This window comes from Diabrotica virgifera, chromosome 3 (genome assembly GCF_917563875.1).
Source record: "Diabrotica virgifera virgifera chromosome 3, PGI_DIABVI_V3a".
Taxonomy (NCBI): Eukaryota; Metazoa; Arthropoda; class Insecta; order Coleoptera; family Chrysomelidae; genus Diabrotica; species Diabrotica virgifera.
In genome coordinates, this window is record NC_065445.1 from 69499745 (window position 1) to 69518495 (window position 18751).

At 31.5% G+C, this 18751-nt stretch overlaps 1 protein-coding gene across 3 annotated transcripts in view; it reads right to left on the minus strand.

The window, feature by feature from the left end:
* Positions 1–18751, minus strand: part of LOC126881894 (calsyntenin-1) — a 673839-nt gene that overhangs the window by 127797 nt on the left and 527291 nt on the right. The gene's annotated exons all lie outside the window — the stretch shown is intronic.

The following is an 18751-nucleotide window of genomic DNA, read 5'->3' on the forward strand; positions in this document are numbered from 1 at the left end:
TAAACGGACGTAAGCTTCTTAACTAGTTATGACAGGTGACGTAATAGTGACAGATGACTTTACAGCGCCACTGTCACAGATAATTTTAAATGGGATCTTATGACAAGTGACACATCATTTGAAAGGTATTGAAAATACCTATTCAGACATACTAATTTTGTTTGAGTTTAAGCTAATTTTGATGAATAAATGAAATAATATAAAATTGTAGTTTCGCATTTAATAAATAAAAATTCTAAATTCCAACTATGACTACTTGTCAAAAAGGTTGATGTTGTCGTAAAAACTACTAGAGAATTGAAAAACGTCAAATTTTTTGACAAAAAAACCATAGGCGGACATTTGAATTTTTATTAATTAAATGCGAAACTACAATATTATGTTTATTTAATTTATTCACCAAAATCAAACTCAACTTAAACTCAAAAAAATTAGTACGACTGAATAGGTATTTTGAATACCTTTCAAACAAGGTATCATTTGCCATAAGGTCCCATTTAAAATTATCGGTCACAGTGGCTCTGTAACGTCATCTGTCACTATTATGTCACCTGTCATGACTAGTTGAGAAGCTTACGTCCGTTTATTTCCTCCCTCCAAATTTCACTATTATAGGTATAACCGTTCAAAAAATAAGAGGGGGGGTACGGACTTTTGACTAGCACTGTAGTATACTAGTATACAACATACAGTGAGCACGTAAAGTTTGGAATAAATTCACTTTTTCATGAATGGGCGATTTCGGAAAAAATCCCGAAACAGGTCCATTTTTATTTTTAAATAACGACTTTTTGGCAGATATATCATACTAGTGACGTCACCCATCTCGGCGTGATGACGTCATCGATGCTTTTTTTAAATACGAATAAGGGTTGTGTGATAGCTTATTTGAAAGGTAATTCAATTCTCTATTCAATAATATAAACATTATCATAATTATTTATACAGGGTGTCCAAAAAAAATTTTTTTATGTAAATTTATTGACATAAAAAGGACAACGTATGTAATTTATTTAATTCAAAATACATTTTACTGCTCTCAGAAAACAGAAAAAAATGTTTATTTGAAAAATAATCATTGCTTTTAGCTTAAATTAAATGTTCAAACTGTCGAGAGGCAGGTGGGTGACTGTTTTAATATTGAATTTAAGCAAAAAACATTGTCAAATAAACATTTCTTCCTGTTTTCTGATAGCAGTAAAATGTATTTTGAAATAAATAAATTACACACATTACAATTACATTACAAAAGTCGTAATTTAAAAATAAAAATTGACCTGTTTCGGGATTTATTTCCAAAATTGCCCATTCATGAAAAAATGAATTTATTCCAACCTTTACGTGCTCACTGTATATTTGAGACAAGCATGATAACGCATTACACTTTTCGTTTTTTTTTTTCGATTTCGATTGAACCACATCTTTTCCTTTTACCTTATGTTCTTCTTGTTTTTCCTCGGCCACACATTTCTTCTATCTCCTTCTCGGTTTTCCTCCACATCTCCTTCCATCAACTTTTAATAACTTTATTGTTCGTCCCACATAGTTTTCCTTTGTATGTCTAACGTGGCGAACCCATTGCAGTCTTTGTTCTTGAATCTTTTTTGAAACTGTAGTCACCCCGGCTTTTTCTCTAGTCCAATCGTTCCTCATCCTGTCCCTTCTAGTCTTATACAGCATTCACCGTAACATTTTCATTTCAGCTACCTCCGTCTTCTTTTCCCGAGTTTTCTGTATGAGTCACACTTCACCGTCGCAGGTCTCACACTCTTGTATATCTTTTCTTTCTGACCTTCCCCGATTTTTAGATCACCGAGTACCCCGCTCAGTAATTCAAGATAATTGGCGAGAAGAAACAATGCCAGATGAATAGAAAGAAAGGGTTATTGTACCGATCCACAAAACAGGAAACCAAAAGCAGTCTGTCCTTCCAAACATCCTGCTAGAAAGAACCAAAAAATACACAGGAGAAATTGTTGGTGATTATCAATACGAATGTTAGGTCAATAGTAGACCAGGCCGTTCTACTATTGACCAAATATTCACAATAAAACACGCTGTTCATAGATTTTAAACAGGCATTTGATAAGCATGCAGGGCTAGACTGTGGACAGCGATGTTTTCCAAAACTTGTGGAACTTAATGTGATAAACATGTAAACCATATTTCTCGATGTTACCAATTTTATAAGGTTGTTAGTTTCATGTACTAAGCAGAACGTAAGTATTTGCCACATTTTTTCTTTAACTAGTCACAATGTTAACCTTTTGCATTCATTCTAACAAAAGAAATACTTCGTTCTAGGCACTGAAGATGATCTGATCTAGATCGAAAACGTTTTGCGGATCCTTTTGGATGACTTTTTTAATAAACTTTTTATACCATTGTACAAACGAAGTTTTTACTTCTGTATGATATTTAACATTTAAGTTTTAACATTTTTATTGTATATTTGTATATCCGCCGTGATAATGTCATTTCAACTTGTAGGTAATCACTGTTTAAACTTCACTCCAATTAAAAGAAACCCTAGGAATTTAAGATGTTTGCACTTAATTACTGATTTCGCATCGGCAGAAGCCACGGAAGCCAATATTTAATTAGAAATGATTACTCCCTCGACTGCAAACCAGTAAAGACTTTGAAATGCGATAGTTGAACCTTTCATCTTAATTTCACGACGTTAACCATCGTTTTAATCTAAAATTTTTAACTAAAGCTTTGATTATGGGTCGTAGAACAAGGTTTATTCATTTAATTATGGAATATTCGTTTTCTACTGACAGGATTTAATCTGAATTTAAATTTCCTTATCTATTTTTATTCTGTTTGTACAAAACCGGAGCTCTGTGCTATATTAATTACTCTCCAACAGAGCCGGCTGGAATATAAATTTAATATGGTTACGGAGCAGCGCTATTGCAGCGCGACAACAAATATAGAGCTAAATGGCAATACCATCACATCACGTTCACTCTAATCGACAGAGAGGCGTTGTTTGCTTTAAATCAGGTATGCACCGACCTTCGGAAACAAGCGTTGAGTTTTGGAAGTGTCGTAAAATCTATTTTGTATAATATTTATTTATTTACTCATCTTCGAACTTTTGCTTAAATGTCTGAAATGTATTCATCATCATCATAAGTGGCTTGACAATCCGTTGTGGATCTTGGCCTGCTCGCAAAGAAGTCACTCCTGTCAATTCCTGACAACTTCCCTTCATCTTCAGACCCCTAGAATCTTTAGGTCTTCTTCTACATCATCAATCCATCTTCTTCGTGGTCGTCCTCTACTTCTTGTGCACTCTGGTTTTGGAATTGTTAAATTCTTTGTGTATTCGTGATCTGGCATCCTAGCAATGTGTCCAGCCCATGTAAGTCTGAAATGTATTAAGTTGTATTTTTTTGTATTTCCAAACCTTGATATATGAATGGGACCATGGAGATGTCGTTTCTGGCATGGTGAGCTGGAGGTACTACCCCTGCTACATGCAGGCCATGGAGGCGACTCAATTAAACCTACGATTGTCATCGACAAACCCTACAAAATCGAAACAAGACAACATAGGGAGTCAAACGGGGCAAATGCATATTGCATATACACCGATGGCTCCAAAATAGAACAAAGCTCAGGATGAGGGATATACTCCAGATCACTGAACCTTAGTATAACGTGGGGTATGGGCAAAAATGCCAGCGTAGTTCAAACTGAACTGGCTGATATCTCCATAGCCGCAAAAGAGATAAACCGGAAAGGAATAGCCGGTAAAACCATAATAATCTGCACAGACAACAGACAAGCACTACTAAACCTAAATAGACCACGTGTTATATCACGGCTAGTAATGGAGTGCTATGGGTCACTGGCCCAAACTTCGGATGGTAACATCATCCTAAGGTGGGTCAAAGGACACAATAGAAATGAAGGCGACCGCCAAAGTAGGCTAAGCTCTTTGTTCATATCACTGCAGCGCTGGATGCGTACAATTTGTCAAACGTAGAAAAGACAAACTGTACCTGTAGACTAAAAAGTGCTTCTCGTATGCCAAGAGCATTATGAAACCCAAACTGCGAATCATGTGAGGATAACATAGGACATTTTTGCTTATTCTGTTCGGCAATTCTGTTCAATATTCTGTTAAAATCGGCAACATTGCTTATGAGAATGAGTTGTATTGTCACTGTAGAATCGACGAATGAGTGAATAAATTCGCGCGTCTCGGGTGTGGGAAGAGGGGAAGCAGTGTTGCCATGTATTGGGTCTACTCCAATATCTAATTTAACATTAAACATACGGTAGGTATAATAACTCCATTAGAATATTATGAACCACTCATCAGCGGTAAAAAAACAGTAAAACCGTGGAATTTTGAGAATCAACACCGATTTTAATGAAAATTTGGGTTTAAGCTTGGTTGACCCCTTCTTCAAAATCTACCCTATGCCGAACCGGGGATTTACCCTGGGGTTGAAAACAACCACATCTTGTGGATGAAAATTTGTTCAATCAAAATAACTAGGGAAATCGATAGAGTGACCTAAGTCAGACCTAGCTAAGTAAATTTTGTTCTATAAAATTTTTTTGCAAAATTGATACTTTCCATGTAATAATTAACTTGGAAACTATATATAACTTAAAAATTTAATTTTGTAGAAAAAAATACTAAAAACAAAATTGTGGCTAATAAAAAAACAGATTCGCGTCGAAAAGACCTACGTAAACCCAATATCGACTGAGTTATTGTTCTTTAGAGGATGGTTATTTTCGAAGAGCCTCGAAGTGGGCAACGTTTATTCTCAAATAACTTGAATGTGGTGCAATTTTTTGTGAAAACTTAATAGACATCTTTTAAAGCTCATTAAAAGGGCAGATTGCAATTGCGCGCAGCGGTCAGGGTTCTCAACAGGGTGTCTAAGTTTTATTTACTTCTTATTCGTTTTGAACGGAAATTTTGCTAATTTTAAAAAATTAATTAATTAAAAAATTAATATATTATATATATTATATATTATACAGTACAATTTTCAAAGGAGGAAGACCTAACCCTTCGGTCCAAACCTAACTTTCGGGTATTAGAGTGTAGAGTACCCCAGGAGATATTTGACCGCTGCGCGCAATCACAATATACCGCATTAAAAAGCATTTTAAATAAGCTCTGACAAAAGTTTTTTGCATAAGAACTGACTGACTTACGACGAAAACAAAGTCGCTCTCTGCCATTTTCTTTTGAAATGTAAAAATTAAACCCTTGTCAATACAATCCTAATAGAAATGAATAACTTCTCACTTGAAATTAACATTATTTAGTTATTAAGATATAATTTTAATATACGATCCATGTGATTTGACCGGTTTGGAATGCTTAGGTTAGAAAAAATAGTTGGTTAAATCGAAAATGACATTTTTATAATTAAAAAAAGTGCATTTTTCTTAAATAAACCTAAAAGTATTCATGATACAAAAACAAAAAAATCAAAGTTTTCAGTAAAAGAACTAATTAATATTTGAAACATTTTTCCATATTATGAATATTTTTAGATTTATTTAAGAAAAATGCACTTTTTTTTTTAATTATAAAAATGTCATTTTCGATTTAATCAACTATTTTTTCTAAACCGGTCAAATCACATTGATCTTATCAATTATACCTAAATAAAGTTAATTTCAATGGGAAGCTATTCATTTCTATTAGGATTGTAATAACGAGAGTTTAATTTTTACATTTCAAAAATAAAAAAGCAGAAAGCAACTTTATTTTCGTCATAAGTCGGTCAGTTCTTATGCAAAAAAGTTTTATCAGAGCTTGTTTGAAAGGTTTTTTCATGAACTTTAAAAGATGTCTTAAAAGTTTTCCCAAAAAATTGCACCACATTCGAGTTATTTGAGACTGAAGGTTTTCCATCTCGATGTTCTTCGAAAAAAAACTATCCTTTACAGTGCAATAACTCAGTCGTTATTGAGTTTACGTAGGTCTTTCCGACGCGAATCTCTTGTTTTTTTTTACGAAAACGTAAGTTTTTTCGATGAAAAATGCATAGTCTCAATCGCTAATAACTTGGAAAGTATCAACTTTGCAAAAAAATTTTATAGAATAAAATTTACTCAGAATTGGCCAGTCTATCAACTTCCATCGTTATTTTGATTGACAATATTTTCATCCCCTAGATGGGGTTGTTTTCACCCCCAGGACAAAAGCTCGGTTCGGCGTAGGGTAGATTTTGACAAAGGTTATAATTACTTCCATCGTTATTTTGATTGACAATATTTTCATCCCCTAGATGGGGTTGTTTTCACCCCCAGGACAAAAGCTCGGTTCGGCGTAGGGTAGATTTTGACGAAGGTTATAATTACTACCTAAATCCAAATTTTCAAAGAAATCGACCTTGATTCTCAAAATTTCACGAGAAAATGGCTTGATTGGACTAAATTTTAAATATAATTTTACCTTCATTTTTCACATATATTTTTTCTTTTAAAATACGACCTAATGCTGCAATATTTTTTTTGGGTATTGCGTATTAAAAAGGAATAAAGGTTAACTAATGAACCACATCGAGAAACAATACTACGGTTGCCACAAATGCGTATAATTTTACGAACCATAATCATTAATCCAGTCATTTGGAAGGCTAAACTGATGTGGATGAGCAGCATTAATTATACCTTTAAACAATGGTCAGTATCTTTTTGTTTTTCGGTAAAAAGAGGCCATTTCCTGAAAAAGTCTGGATATAAATGAGTATATCCTAAATGTTACGTGATCAGTGTTCCATCTTATACAGGGTGAGTCATGAGGAACTGTACATACTCCTACCTCGTATAGAGGCCCCTATGGGGAATAACAAATGACCATTAAAAAGTGTCTGCTCCCATTGTTTAATAATATACAGGGCGAGTTTCGCATTTTGACAGAAATTTATATTCGTCATAATTTTTGAACGGTCATATCGATCTGTCTATTATTTTGGTCAATCGTTACACTATTACGACCTAATCAACTGATTTATTCAAACTAGAAAAAGTCAGGTCCGACTTTAAAAAATTAGTTCGTTTGGGTCTTAGAAAAAATATCACCCTGTATACGCTTTTTGAAAACTCTAATATGAATTTTACAAATTAGACAAATAGGCAATTAAAATGGCATATTTATTTTTCCCCACACGATTACTTAATTTTTTATTAAAAAATCAAATTTGTCAAAATCGCAATTTTACCATAAAAATAAAAAAATGAAACAACGTTTTTCTTAAAATTAAAAGTTTCACCATTTTTTTTTCTTTAACACGTCTAGATCTAAAACTCCCCATAACACTTCTCTTTGGACTCTATAGTTTAACATAGGCGTGATCAAATAGATAAATTTTAAATTTTTTCACTTAATTTTTGCGATTTAACTTTGCAATTCACGAAGCTGCACCTTTTATTTTTAAAAATTCATAACTTTTACGAGAAGAAGACTGAAAGTCTACAACAATTGTCATAGTCTTCACAATGGTAAAAAGTGTCACAAAGAGATATGTGCTGTAAAAATTTCAGAAAAAAAATGTAACATGAAACGTTGTAGCGAGTTAAACCGTGATTTCATCTTTTTTTTTTTTTTCATTTTTAGGTTAAAATTCCGATTTTGACAAATTTGATTTTTTAATAAAAAATTAAGTAATCATGTGGGGAAAAAAGTAAATACGCCATTTTAATCCTGTTTGTCTAATTTGTAAAATTCATATTAGAGTTTTCAAAAAGCGTATACAGGGTGAAATTTTTTCTAAGACCAAAACGAAATAATTTTTTAAATCCGGGCCTGATTTTTTTCTATTTTGAATAATTCAGTTGATTGGGTGGTAACAAATTAAATATTTGTTAAAAAAATTAATTTTTGTCATAAAAGTAAATTTTTTAAATCTATGGTTCACTTTACCAAACTTTTATTATTCAAAGTTAAATTTGATTTTTTTATAAAAAATTAAGTAATCATGTGGGGAAAAAAATAAATATGCCATTTTAATTGCCTATTTGTCTAATTTGTAAAATTCATATTGGAAATTTCAAAAAGCGTATACAGGGTGAAATTTTTTCTAAGACCCAAACGAACTAATTTTTTAACGCCGGACCTGATTTTTTTTAGTTTGAATAAATCAGTTGATTGGGGGGTAACATAAATCAAATATTTGTTAAAAAATAATTAATTTTTGTAATAAAAGTTAATTTTTTTAAATCTATGGTTTACTTTACCAAACTTTTAATTCATAGTAAAATTTGATTTGTTTATAAAAAATTAAGTAATCATGTATGGAAAAAAATAAATATGCCATTTTAATTGCCTATTTGTCTAATTTGTAAAATTCATATTAGAGTTTTCAAAAAGAGTATACAGGGTGAAATTTTTTCTAAGACCCAAACGAACTAATTTTTTAAAGCCGGACCTGATTTTTCTAGTTTGAATACATCAGTTGTTTAGGTGGTAATAGTGTAACGATTGGCAAAAATAAGAGACACATCGATCTGACCGTTCAAAAATTATGACGAATACCTATAAATTTCTGTCAAAATGCGAAACTCGCCCTGTGTATTATTAAACAAGGGGAGCAGACACTTTAGTGGTCATTTGTTATTCCCCATAGGAGCCTCTATACGAGGTAGGAGTATGTACAGTTCCTCATGACTCACCGTGTATATAATTTTCATCAACAGTTACAAATTTACTATTTTTATTGATAATAAGCCACACTTTGAGTTTGAAAATAAGTTTATTTGACGTTTCGACTTCCACTTTGGAAATCGTTATCAAAAAACAAAACATTAATAAATTAAACAAATTTTGTTTTTCGTGCTTAGTAAAAAAAATTCTTCTAATTTAATTATATCTGACTCATTCACTCTTCTAACTTTATTGGAAGGTAATTCATTCGATTACATGAAATCAATTTCAGAAAAATCATAGCTTGTGATTTGTCTTAAAAAGGTCGACCACATACAATGATGACAGTAAAATTCTCGTGTCAGATATCCCATAGTAAATAACTAGGAAAAGAAAACAGAAAAAAACCTCATGATACTAACCCGACGTGGTAAGTATTTGGTCTTACATTTAACTTACTCTCAAAATTAACAACAAACTCTGATTTTATGTGTATGTTATTTTAAAATATATATGATATATCCTCGATATTATTGATTTACTGATCGTGATCTATTTTCTTTTTATAGATTTCCTCTTTTAATATGGATAACCACATCCTACTGCATTCTGCCGAGGAATCTGCGACACAATTGGTTTCATTTAACATAATAATTAAAGCCGCTTCTTTTTTCTCTTTTTACCTACTGTTTCTTTCAAGACTACATAGTTGAATCTTTCCACAGAACTCTATGTTCATTGTTCCATGTTCCATGCGTGTTTACATATTTGTGATCTATCAAATTCTCTATTTAATATAAGATTGATGTTCACTTATTGTAACATTGTCTTAATGTTTCACCTAAATAAAAATGTTCGCATTCACAAGGTATTTAATAATACAATTCTTTGTTCTTTCTTGTTCATTGTTAGGTTTAGTTTTAGATAAAATAGCTAAAATAGTTTGTTGAGATTGTTGAGCTGGTGGGTAAATTCTGAGGTGTCGAAAGTATTGTTATTTTAGAAATTGCTGGTTTGTTTGTGGAGGTGTTGGTTATTAAAAATACTTGCTACGTGTAAAATAATATAAAACGGGTTTTAAATTTTATACTTCACACTTAAATTGCATCACGTCCTTCCGAACTGTAAAACACAAACAAAAAATACAAAATGTGTTTTATTGCTGTTTGTCAGAACTTTTTAGTACTCACATTTTGTATATAAGCGAATGAGTGTATTAGGAATAAAATTATATGAAAAAAAATACTGAGTATATTGAGTATATACTCAAGATATACTCAATATACTCCAGAAAGAGAAACATAAAAGATAATTTATAAAGAGGCAGTGGCGTAGCTGAAGACTGGGGGGCCCTCCCGCGGCAATTTTTGTGGGGCCCCGTATTATAAACATAACGACAACTAATAACAGTATAATTACTAAAATATATGTAAATGGCACTATTTGGCCTTTATTTTTAATAAGTCTACATCAGTTAGTGTTAATAGATTTTTTGGGAATAGAAAGAAAACCTCTTATACTTATCTCTTAATCTGACAAACCTATTAGTAAGTTGTTGCAACATTTTATCTAAATTTACATTGAAAACATTAGATAACTTCAAAACTTTTTTTCTACAAGTTATTTTTTTGTCGCAATTGAGCTCATCGTAAAATTTTTTTATAAGTTTTTTCCGTTTATTTTTAAATTTCGATATAATATCCCACTATTCAGCTATTCCTGCTGCTTCTGCTAACGTTTCGGAAAATGAATTTCTCATTTCTCGAAGATTATCACGAATTTTTTTTAAAAAGTTGAAGGATGACCGTTAACTCTGCCGTTTCAGATTGCAAAAGTTTTGATGTTAGATTAATGAAGTTAAGTATTTTAGATTGAATAGTAATGTTAACAGCAAATTTAAAATTATTCATATGCTCTAATAATGCATTAACTTCTAATTTTTTATCGTTTTTTTAAATAGTAATGAAATACTCGGCGCAAAGTCATAACAGCATCATGTCTGGATGACCACCGGGTTTCACATAACCTTTCATAGAAGAGTGGGTGGGGTAGAAAGGGAACTCTATAGGCAGAACTGGTCCCGTATTCCAACACCATCGATATTTTTGGAAGCCAACTAAGCGTTTTAAATTGGAAGATTTCTGTAACGATTTGGAAGATCTCTGTAACGTTTTGGAAGATATCTGTACCGTTTTGGAAGCTTCGCTAGGCATACCAAATTCTATAATGTGCACGTTATTAATTTTTAGCAGCGATTATATTTAAAAAATGATAAGTATGTATGTATGGACAATGTAAGAACAATAATGAAACCAACAAATGACAGTAATAATTATTATTTATATAAATCTTGACATGAATTCATTGTTTTCATAACATAATGTAAAATGTCTTTCTACCTTAGGAATTATTCACATTACCTGGAAACAACTAGGTACAGCTGAGGGAAGAAAAATAATTTATACACTGAAAAAATGTCTATTAATAACTAAAATATGAAACATTCACTTCACTAATCACTTGGGTACGGGATAAAAACTTAATACACAAATATAAAATTGATATAAAACGCATACACAACACAAAAATTACAAAATGACGCACTTAATTCAATATAAGACAACGTTGCCATATTTTATTTAGGAAATATATTGCATGTTTGGCTAAAATCTACTAAATCAAGAACTAAAACTTTATTAACTTATTTAAGTATAATTTAGGTTTTTTTATAATAAAAACAGCAGCTAACTTAACTAGAAATAAATATAACGTGAATGTAAAAAAACCAAACTTTTTTTACATTTTAACAGGGAAACAAAATGACCTAGGTACTTAATTAATTTTTATCAGTTTTATATTTAATATTTTTATATAATATTTTGTCATCCATTGATTTTACCATATTATGCATGTCTGGATCAAATTTGGTACAATTCCCAACCTCATTCATACCTTCTTTGACAAATAATCATGAAAATACATTTTTTCTACAACCGTGTTAAAATAGTATATTGTGCAACAAGTGCAGAAAGATACTAATTTCTCACGAGTTTGAAAAGTTGCGGTACGAGCGCAAGCGAGTGCCGCAATTCAAACGAGTGAGAAATTATCTTTCTGCACGTGTTTCACACTATACTTTTTCTACAAGCACAGTTTTTCCTAAAAATAAAAATCACAATTTGCGACGATTAATTATAACAGGTACCTATGTGATAAATTTTAAACTGTATTTAATTAATACCTACTAATCAATTTAAATTCCTTATACCTAAATAAATTACACAGAAATCAGTTAAAAAATTAATGCACTGCCTTAATTTGTTTAAATTTAAACAATTATTACACATTATTAACATTACATATATTTATGCAGTCACGGATTTACACAAAACCTACTTCATTCGACGTCTCTTGCACAGGTTGCTAAATCCTTATTGGTTATTTGATAATTATAAAATGTTTAATAAGAATAAAATTGTAAAATAAAACAGTTGTAACATCCATAATTTAGTTTCTATGCTATAGTTAAATATAATAATTGTCTTATAGGATATATATTTGTCTAAAGTTTAACCACGGATGTAAACAGAATATAACGTTACTCAGAATGCGGTAGTCCACGGATGTAAACAGAATATAACGTTACTCAGAATGAGGTAGTCAACTGTGCAGAAAAGAACTTTGCGGCACAGAAACGTCACTTTGCGGCACAGAAACGTCACTTTTCTGCACACTAATGTCAAATATCTTATACTGTGAGAAAATATCAAGTTTGCTAACATAAAACCGTGCAGAAAAGTGCACTTTGAATAGTGGTTGTAGAAAAATGCAATTTTTAGCACTCCATACGAGCGTTAAAAATGTTACTTCAAGGCACTAGTGCTTTAAAATTTTTAAGGCACTGCAGTTCGTATTGACCGTATAGGCAATCTGATGTAATGTCAAAAAAATATAAAAATGGAATGTCAGTCAAGTTCAAGTAAAAGTTTTTGTAGATATTGTCCTGTAATTACGTTTGTAGAAAAAATATTGTATGATATGCGTGTTAAAAAGTACATTTTTAAAGCACTCATGTGCTTTACTTTCACATGCTTGCCTTAAACGTGTACTTTTAACATTTATATCATAAATAACTATTTATTCAAAAGTTTATTGCGATCATCAGTTGTAATACGGTTAAAAACGGAAAAAAATCTTTTTCATTTTACGTTAATAGAAACGGGTAAACACATTATTTTTGCAAAGTTACATTTTACATACATATTTTAGTTTTCCGTCGTTAGTTTAATTTTAATAGCCTCACCGAATGTCAAAACTCTTTGTTATATAAATATTACCCGAAACACTACTGCACTGCTGCTTGAAACAAGAAAGTTTGGTATCAGACACCAGTTTCATTTATTTCTCTAATCTCTGTATTCATACCTACGTCCTGAATCTTATTTTCGGTAATGACATTAGGAAATTGTAACAAAATGTCAAATGTATGGGCTATAGGGCTTTTCATTCACAGTCATTTGTTTCGAGCTTCTGTCATGTGTCACATAATATTAATATATCTACGACATACGTTATTGGTATATACAATAATACAAACGAAAGACGTATGACGTAGATATCTTAATATTATGTGACACATGACAGAAGCTCGAAATAAATGACAATCGATGAAAAGCCCTATTAAAGAGTTAATTTCATTTTAGTCATAATGCATAGCACAGAAAATGTTGATATACAGTGATGAGCGCGCTAATAACCGGCAAAATAGCTCAAAAGATGGAAAACATTGCGAAACAAAAAGAGATGAAACTAGTGGAGGTGGAAATTATAGTTATAAACGTCTAAAATACCATTACATTACATAGTTTCCCACCTTTAACGTATCAGAGGTATGACAACTGTCACTGTGACAGTAGAATTTTATAAAATACTCCTGTCACAGCTGTCACAGACGTCTACAGTTGGAAAACTATGTAATGTAATGTTAATTAATAGTACGTTTATAACGATAATTTCCACCTCCACTAGTTTCATCTCTTTTTGTTTCGCAATGTATTATGTTTTCCATCTTTTGAGCTTTTTTGCCGGTTATTAGCGTGCTCATCACTGTATACCAAAAACCTACTAAAAAATATTGCCTACTAGAATTAAAAAAAATATATATCAAAAATCTATTAAAAAAGTAGAAATCTGCTGAATGTGGCAACGCTGTTACCAGATAAACACAACTGTCCAACTCGACATTCAATTGTCAAATATTCTTCTTCTTTTCAATTAGCCTTGTACCACATATATTAGCGATCCACATTATGTGTCGCCATCTCTAATTCCGGAAGCTCACTATACAGGGTGTCCCAGACTAACTTACCCACGCTATATCTCTTAAAGGAATAGAGATTTTCGAATGGGACAAAAGGTGATATATTCTACTGGTAATACACTTTAATATAACGTACAAACAAATCATCCCCTAAATAATCATCCCTTAGTTACAACCCCTAACTTTAATTTTTTTAATAGCACCCTATATATTTTTTTATAGTTTTGGATGTGGTCTTCTATCGTCTATTCAACACATTTTTTGAAAATAAAATCGGTTCGTAAATAACCAAGAAAATATCAGTTTAGTTTTGTTAATTATGTGTCCCAGACTAATTTATCAAGGCTATATTTCATAAACGAATAGAGATTTTCGAATGGGACAAAAATGATCTATTACATTTGTAATACACTTTAATATGGCCTAGAAAAAAAATATCCCCTAAATATTCATCCCTTAGTTACAACCCTTTACTTTATTTTTTTTAATAGCACCCTGTAAGTTAGGGATGAATATTTAGGGGATGAATTTTTTCTACGCCATATGAAAGTGTTTTACAAATGGAATAGATCAGTTTTTGTGCCATTCGAAAATCTTTATTCGTTTAAGAAATATAGCCTGGATAAATTAGTCTGGGACACACAATTTAACAAAAATAAACTGATAGTTTCTAGGTTATATACGAACCGATTTTATTTTCAAAAAATGTGTTGAATAGACGATAAAATACCACATCCAAAACTATACAAAAATATACAGGGTGCTATTAAAAAAAATAAAGTTAGGGGTTGTAACTAAGGGATGATTATTTAGGGGATGATTTTTTTGTACGCCATATTAAAGTGTATTACAAGTAGAATATATCACCTTTTGTCCCATTCGAAAATCCCTATTCGTTTAAGAGATATAGCGTGGGTAACTTAGTCTGGGACACCCTGTATATATGGAACCAATTTTTTCCATTTAGTTCGCAGGGCATGTAACCTTCTAAGTGTAGGCAAACATGATGAATACAAAGTTATAATAGTACATAGTACATCTCATCTTCTAATACTGGAACTAAAAAACATATCTCTTAATTATATCGTAAAAAAAACCAATTCCTACTCCTGTACACCAGCAACGGCATCATTCAACACTAGGCTCAGATTATGGGATGTAATACAATAAACATAGGAAGCTGTTTTTTCAAAGCGAGAAATTGAAGCCGGCTATGCTCATCCGATAAAAGGCGAAAAACTTTTTTGGGTAATCAAGTAATTTTGTATGCAACGTGTAAAATTTTCCACTCAATAATGTATTACTGAGAATTGGATGCACCCAATACTCTCGGAATATTTTCTTGGTTTTCCTCCTCCGTTGTATGAGAGCAATAATCACATTTCTGGACAATTTTTTCATTATGCAACCACTCACTTCAACAGTCAAATACGAACTTTAGTAAATCGTTCGAGAATAGTTGGTCGACAGTTGTTGCTAGTCTGCGCCCCCTTCACCAACTCGACTGTTTAGTTGGCTCGGTATGTGCACTAACATACTCTGGGCTAATTAGCAAATTACAAGGAAAAGCTATTTACCAGTAATTTTATTGCTGGAATCGAATCCTATTATTGTATGCATTAATAATATAGGTATGCAAAATCCGCAGATAGTGTGCTACTTTTTTTATAAACAAAATGGCGCCCGAAAATCGTGTTTTTTTCAATTTTTGCTCTATAACTCCAAAGATTTTAACTTTACACCAAAAACACCCAAATTAAAATTCACCGCAATTAAATTCTGCATAGAGACGTGTTTTTCCCGATTCACTTCGACGAAAACTTTCCCCGTAAAAAGCGGGGTTTTCCAACAAAATCTTTAATTTTCAACTAAAATTTTAGATAAGTAATTGTTAATCAATAATTAAATAACTTGGTAATGTAAAAGCCCTTTTTGTATAGATTATAATTCCAGAAGCCGATTAAAATTGAATGAACAGTTTAGCAACAATTGAATTGTTAATTAAAAATTTACGATCGCTATAATAACGACAATAATTATGATCCATAAGAATAACTATGATTTTTTCATAAAAAGATACTATACCTATCTAATGTACTTTATAGAATTGAAACTGGACTATTTAAGCGGCCTCAGGAATATTTTAAAATTATAAACAATGTTTTGGCTTATAAACAAATAGAATATCTCGGGAAATATTAAACTAAATTAAATTGTAAAAACGGCATTCGAAAAACAGTGGCAGGGAGCTTCTTTTAAAAGAAAAAATGTTTAATTATGATAAGTAGTTCCTGAGATACAACCGGTCAAATTTGACCAGAATTTACAGCAAAGATATAAACAATAGGATCATAATTTTTAAACCATCACCTTTTTATTTTTGTCCTCTTTCACCACGCCAGTTTTCATATCCTTAAAATACTCATAACATATATTATTATAATAAAAACTATCGATAGTACGTGTGAAAATTGTCAAAAATAGCAAAATTCCAATCAAAAATTAGGTTGGAGAAACTGTAACCCTCAAAGTTCAAAATCGGTATACGTTAAAAAAATACATTTTCTCGGGTTCCCATGGAGCAATTTCCTTCATTCTTTTTTTGTTCCCAAGTAACTCGAGTAGAGCCATCGAAATAACGCATTATTAAATGTCAGACTTTTGTTTTGTTATAATAGATTAAGTTATTTATAAGAACAGAAAACTACATATTTTTTCCAGTTGTAGGCTTTTTTTTACATAAACTTACTACAAGTGTACCTTTTAAAGTTAAAAACATAAATATTCTCATTTGAAAGCTGTATAATTATTTAAACAATTTTTATTTAAACAAATTAAAATTTTGTGTTATAATAAATAAATAAATTAATTATAACAAAACAAAAGCAAGTCTGACATTTAATAATGCGTTAGTTCGATGGCTCTACTCGAGTTACTTGGGAACAAAAAAAGAATGAAGGAAATTGCTCCATGGGAAGCCGAGAAAATGCATTTTTTTAACGTATACCGATTTTGAACTTTGAGGGTTACATTACCTAATTTTTGATTTTGCTATTTTGCTATTTTTGGCAATTTTCACACGTATTATTGATATTTTTTATTATAATAATATATGTTATGAGTATTATAAGGATATGAAAATTGGTGTGGAGAAAGAGGAAAAAAATAAAAAGGTGATGGTTTGAAAATTATGATCCAATTTTTTATATATTAGCCGTAAATTCCGGTCAACTTTGACCGGTTGTATCTCAGGAACTACTCATCATAATTAAACATTTTTTCTTTTAAAAGAAGTTCCCTGTCGCTGTTTTTCGAATACTGTTTTTACAATTTAATTTAGTTTAATATTTACCGAGATATTTTATTTGTTTATAGGCCAAAAAATTGTTTATAATTTTAAAATATTCCTGAGGCCGCTTAAATAGTCCAATTTCAATTCTGTAAAGTAAATTAGATAGGTATAGTGTCTTTTTATAAAAAAATCATAGTTATTCTTATGCATCATAATTATTGTCGTTATTATAGCGACCGTAAATTTTAAATTTACAATTCAATTGTTGCTAAACTGTTCATTTAATTTCCATCGGCTTCTGGAAATTGTAATCTGTATAAAAAGGGCTTTTACATTACCAAGTTATTTAATTATTGATTAACAATTACTTATCTAAAATTTTAGTTGAAAATTAAAGATTTTGTTGGAAAAACCCGCTTTTTACGGGGAAAGTTTTCGTCGAAGTGAATCGGGAAAAACACGTTTCTATGCAGAATTTAATTGCGGTGAATTTTAATTTGGGTATTTTTGGTGTAAAGTTAAAATCTTTGGAGTTATAGAGCAAAAATTGGAAAAAGCACGATTTTCGGGCGCCATTTTGTCTATAAAAAAAGTAGCACACTATCTGCGGACTTTGCATACTTATATTATTAATACATACAATAATAAGATTCGATTCCAGCAATAAAATTGCTGGTAAATAACTTTTCCCAAAAATGGCCTATTCTCCGATAATCAGCCCAGACTAACAGCCCAACCCGACTAAACTATCGGCCGATAAAAAGTCTGCAGTTTGCGAGGACTCTAAGAGTTACAGGCCGTTGACACTTGTCGTGTGTCGGATCCGTATTTTAATCGGAGGTTCCAGTAGATGTGGTCTGAAGCTGAAGTACTATATCTGAGAACCATAAAAAATGATAGGTAAACACCGGCACTTTTAAAAATGCTGATTTTCTTATACATTTTATTTTATTATGGGCCTTTTATTCCACGAACATACGCCTGTTTTGGATTACTTCGACAACGAATATTTTACTGTGCAACATAAGAAGTACGAAAGTAAATGGCGCTAATAATTATTCCAATAAACAACAATGTAATTTGCAATTTACTTTCGTTCTTTTTATTTTGCACAGTAAAATATTCGTTGTCGAAGTAATCCAAAACAGGCGTATGTTCGTGGAATGGGGTATATCACAGTTCTCTCGCGTAGAGTGTTGCATCAGCTTCAACCTTGGCGACAAGCGACAACCGATTATTCGAAGTGTGAATAGGATGGCCGACATCCGATTTACTATACGAATCCGACACACGACAAGTGGGAACGGCCTGTTAGGTCTATTACCCGCTTCATTACTTTCTTCCAAATTCCCTATCTTGATACTTATTAGAAAAATATGTCGAACGTGGAAGTATCTAGAAGGATAGGAAATCAACCGGAAATAATACTATGTAACTATCAAAAGGTGGCTAAAGGTTCTGAACCAAGGCCAGAATAAAATTAAAAAAAAAACTATCAAAAGAC